Consider the following 5,192-nt stretch of genomic DNA (forward strand, 5'->3'; position numbering starts at 1 on the left):
GTGAATATATAATAGAATTAGGGGCAAAGAAAAGGAGTGGACTGACAATTCTTGGGGGGGAAGGGAGATGGGGGGGGCGGGAAGAGACTGGACAATAATCTTACACCTATGGACGAGGACAGTGGGGGGAGTAAGGGCATGGGGTGGGGTAGAATGAGGTGGAGGGGAGCTATGGGGGAAAAAAGAGGAACAACTGTAATAATCTGAACAATAAAGATTTATTTAAAAAAACACAAAAAAAAGAAAAAACTCCCACAGCATTAAACCCCACAGCATTGTCTCCCTAGCTACTTTCCAGGTACCCTCTTCCCTCTTTACCTTTATTTGTTTGACATTTCAGATTATCAATGACCATATCCTAGGCAAGTTGCCCGTCATTTTGTTACTATGCTGAAAGCTTTCCCCTGAGATTGATCAACAAACCAACCAACCAACCATCCAACCAACCACTGTCTGCAGCCCTTTTTTTCCTCTTCCTCCTTTGGCAAGGGTTTAGAAGAATGGGCACAGCTTTTGGAACACTGGTTACATACAGGGAAATCTAGCATCCACATAAACTTGACAGGCAGGAATTGAAACATTTTGAATAAAACAAGAATCCATGAGTCCAAACAGATATAAATGAATGAACAGTAGAGAAGAGTAAACTCCACAAAGCCTCAAAATACCACCCTCCAAAATACTTATTAGCTAGACGCCCATTGCACGAATTTGTGCACGAGCGTGGTCCCTTGGTCTGGCCGGTGATCGGGCCGATGGGGGTGCCAGCCTGCTGGGGTGAGGGACTGTGGGAGGTTAACTGGCCAGCCACCGCCCCACCCCCCATCAGGAGGGAGGGACTGTGGAAGGTTGGCCCCAGCAGCAAGCTAACCAAAGGCCAGTTCCGCGAGGAATTGGGCTCCCTCCTCCCTCCTGTCTGGGTCCGAGGTGTGGGTCAACCAGAATCGGGGCTGTCAGGGCCCCAGCAGTAAGGTCTGGGCGAGTGTGCATCAGCTACCAGCAGGTTGGCTGGTTGTTATGGTCTTTTGGTTGCTTAAGCTTTTATATGTATAGATGAGTATAAAATATACATTAACTTTACAGTTAAGAAACCTGGCAGATACCTAATCTTACTTAACTATAAAAGTTAATATCATCAGTAGAAATCTGCATCATGTGCCTCCTAATATCATGCACTAAAAAGAACACAGCACGGTTTAGTGTTATTTCTAACAAAAAAAGCCTAAATCATGAGGCAGCATCAACCAAATCTAAATTAAGAAACATTCTGCAAAGTAATAAACCACTACTCACATATCAGTGAAAATGCTTTAGAACTGTAAACATGCATATGAACACAGATGGATTGAAGCTTGGAGGAAAGGCACAGTAATTATAAACTGAATATAGCCACTTTAAACACGGCTTTGGCTTGGCACTCCATTCTTTTATATTTGTGTATAGTAATATATGTAATTGTTTATGCATTAAATAACCATATGGTGGCAGGTTTAAAAAATACAGGTACCCTAATTTCAAAGAAGTGATACTGAGAAATCTGTAACAATTATAATGGAAAATACCTGAGATTTCTATTGATGCAAAGTCGGTTACTATTAATACATTCGTAATTGAAGAAAATGTTAAAAAAAGGTCAATGAAAACAAAATGCAATCTTTTTCTAAGTTGATAGACTCCCTGGAGTCCATGAAGGGTAAGTACTCCTAAAATAGTTCCCTTCTGTCCTCAGATAAACATTTTTGTCATATGGCTTAAGGGGCACTTCATGATCTGCCTGCCTGCCACCACTTAACCCGTCCTAAACCTCATATTTTACAGCTCATGTTCTATGCAGTGAAATCCTTACCTTTAGATTTCTGCAAAGCTAATGCCTGCAATATTCTCCCCTCACTTTTTGCCTGGCAGACTCCCAATCATCTACAGGTATGTAAGTTCACATTGCTCTAGGAAACCAAGACTGTGTTGAATGCACTTCCATTGGGCTCCCATTGTCTCACTTACTACCCTATCACAGCATACTGTGTGAAAATTGCCCTCCCCAGAAAGTGAAAGCCTTAAATTCCCATTCTTTGCATGCTGCCTAGAACAGAGTAGGTACTTCAGTAATTGTGGAAGAAAGAAAAAAGAAAATTCCAATTTATTTGCTGTTTCATGACTTTGAATTCTACTATTAAGTCCTGATTGATCCTCATAAATGCAAGCTGTTGGTCACAATGGGATCAAGAAAAGTATAGAAGCTGATGAATATAAAACTACAATTTTTATTGGGAAAATCACTTAGTGTGATGACTGAAAACGAAGGACATTACCACTATTATTATAAATCCATATCAGGAAGATTTTATCACCTTGCAATACTAAGTAAAATAACTATACTTATAAAATAAAATTATACCAAGAGATGGTACACATCTATGTTAGTAATTCTCAACTATGCACATGCTGGTGGTAGCTGTGGAGGGGGAACTGCAAGCCCCTCCTTGGAAAGTGTTATCAGAATTGATGAGATGGAGGGAGAGTTTTCAAACTACAGGCCTCTCAATCCCTGTTTTATTCAACCACTGCTGTTGAAGAGGAATTTGTAGTCACCTTCAAGTTGACTGTGGTGGTAAAGAATGTGTCGATAGACTAAAAAAACTGATAATCAAATGTTTTCTGTATTCCTTTAACTAGGCTGAAGGAAGGGAGGGAGCTAGGAAGAATTCAAACTACCATACTGGTGTAGTTTTTAATGTCATATCAGGAATTGAAAACACAGACAGGTTAGAAATGGGCCAGAAAAAAATCAATGAGACAGATGAACTGAAATCTCACTGCAAATTGCTTGTTCTGGGGCCAGGGGTGAATCCACTTTGGCTGGAAGGTGTGTCTGGTAGTTACAGGTCAGAGTGTGACTAGAGGGCTCTGAATGACAAAATTTAAAAATGTGGACTTTATCCTAGGTAGATCAAGGCACTAGGGTTTCCGTTGGGAAGGTTAACCAAAGCATCTTAAGATGAATTAAGGGGTTGAGAATACACAAGTAGAGAAACCAATGATGAATAAATTGCTTGACACAGATTAACAAAAATGCCATAAAACACTAAAAGATAGATCCTGCTACCTGTGATCAGAAGTGGTATAAGGATGCAGGACAGTTAGTTCTTGCATGTTTTCTCCACGTGACATCTTCGTTTATTAAAAGATGTTATTTGTCAATAATTTTAACTCACATGGCCTGCTTTCCTCTTTTTTGTTGTATCAAACTGTTCTTGGTGTTTTTCATGAGAAAAGCTAATGAAACTCTAACAAACGAACAGAAAAAGAATACTTTTAATATTCAAAAAAAATCCACATAGGGATGGTGAGGGCCTGGGGCAAGAGTGGGGGAGTTGGCTGAAGGTGTCGATGGGGGGAAAAAGGGGGACATATGTAATACTTTCAACAATAAAGACTAAAAAAACAAAAAGGAATATAATAGGCATACAATAAACTGCACATTTTAAAGTGAAAAAAACCCACACAAAAATATATTAAGATGCCTGTAAAATATTTAAGTAGTTTTTCAAATGTTTACATAGACATTTTATATTACACTAGAGGCCCGGTGCACAAAAAGTTGTGCACTCGGGGGGACGGGGGGGTCCCTCAGCCTGGCCTGTGCCCTCTCGCAGTCTGGGGCCCCTCGGGAGATAACGCCCTGCTGGCTTAGACCTGCTCCCGGGTGGCAGAGGGCAGGCCCAATCCCTAGGTGCAGCCCCTGGTTGGGCTCAGAGCAGGGCCGATTGGGGAGTTGGGGCACCGCCCCCTGTCACACACAGAGCAGGGCGGATCAGGGGGTTGGGGCACGGCCCTCTATCACCCACAGAGCAGGGCCGATCAGGGGATTGGGACGCCACCACGCTCACACTCAGGGCAGGGCCGATGGGGAGGTTATGGCTCTACCCCATCACACACAAAACAGGGCCCGTGGGAGGGGTGGGGGTTGTGGCGCCGCCCTCTGTCACGCTGATCCTGGTGCCGGGAGGCCTCGTGGCTCCGCTGATCCTGGTGCTGGGAGGCATATTACCCTTTTACTATATAGAATAGAGGCCTGGTGCATGGGTGGGGGCTGGCTGGTTTGCCCTGAAGGGTGTCCTGGATCAGGGTGGGGGTCCCCACTGGGGTGCCTGGCCAGTCTGGGTGAGGGGCTGAGGGCTGTTTTCAGGCTGTGACTGAAGCTCCCAACTGCTCCTTTTTCTCTTTTTTCTTTTTTTAATTCTGGGCCAGCTTTAGCCTGGCTCCAGCTCTGAGGCTTCTGCTTCTGAAAGCAGTTATCTGGTTTGTTTCGATTCTACAATCAAAACTCTGTATCAACTCCAGCTCTGAGATCCCAGCTCCCTGAAAGCTGGTTTCTGGTTTTTTTTTTAACTTCTATTTGTTACTATGTTTCTTAAACTGCAGGCTGAGAGGCCGGCAAGGCAGGCGGGGAACCTTACAGCCCTCCGTCACTGAAGCAAGCAAGCCTCATGTTCAGTTTAAGCTTCCTGGCTGCCGGCCCCCATCTTGGCTGACAGTTAATTTGCATATCTCCCTAATTAGCCAATGGGAAGGGTAGCGGCAGTATGCCAATTACCATGTTTCTCTTTTATTAGATAAGGACTAGGGAATTTGACCTTTAACACATGGAGGTTTTTAGAAGAAATGTCTTTTACTTAGTGCTCACACTCTACTGAAGCATTAAGGTTTACGATCATGTAATACAGTTGATCATAAAATATGGAAATTATCAGCCGGTTAATTTTTACGGTTGACATTTTTACGATTAAATGAAAATCATCTATTAGATAACTTCACCAAAGAAGCAGTCGTACAGCTTAGGTACGCCCGGATGAGGGTAACTGGACAAAATGACCTGCGGATCTGCGAACCACTTCGCTGACCAGGGAGGGAGGAAGGAGGGGGCGCCTTGCAGTCAAATTCAGTGCTGCATTAAGACACGCCCTCTGTCATCACCACCAATTTTATGTTATTGAGGTTTGTCGGTGGAGTTGGGCACGGCCGGGCTCTTACTCAATCCTGTCGGGTCTTCCGCCGCGCTGCCCGAACCTTACCCCACCCCCACGGTCCCAGGCCCGGCGTCCGAGGAGCTCGGTGGCGGCCGGCGCAAAGGGCCCTTCCCTACCTGCGCTAGGACAGAGTGGCGGCCCTGTGGCGCGGCCACATTCACGAGG

At 44.4% G+C, this 5,192-nt stretch overlaps 1 long non-coding RNA gene across 1 annotated transcript in view; it reads right to left on the reverse strand.

Annotated features, from left to right (window-relative positions):
* Positions 1-5,192, reverse strand: part of LOC107185033 — a 37,121-nt gene extending 31,929 nt beyond the window's left edge. The window contains exon 1 of the long non-coding RNA XR_001515939.1: positions 5,144-5,192. This is a non-coding gene — a long non-coding RNA (uncharacterized LOC107185033). The remainder of the gene's footprint in view (positions 1-5,143) is intronic.

The sequence above is a fragment of the Myotis davidii genome, unplaced genomic scaffold (assembly GCF_000327345.1).
Source record: "Myotis davidii unplaced genomic scaffold, ASM32734v1 scaffold1749, whole genome shotgun sequence".
NCBI lineage: Eukaryota > Metazoa > Chordata > Mammalia > Chiroptera > Vespertilionidae > Myotis > Myotis davidii.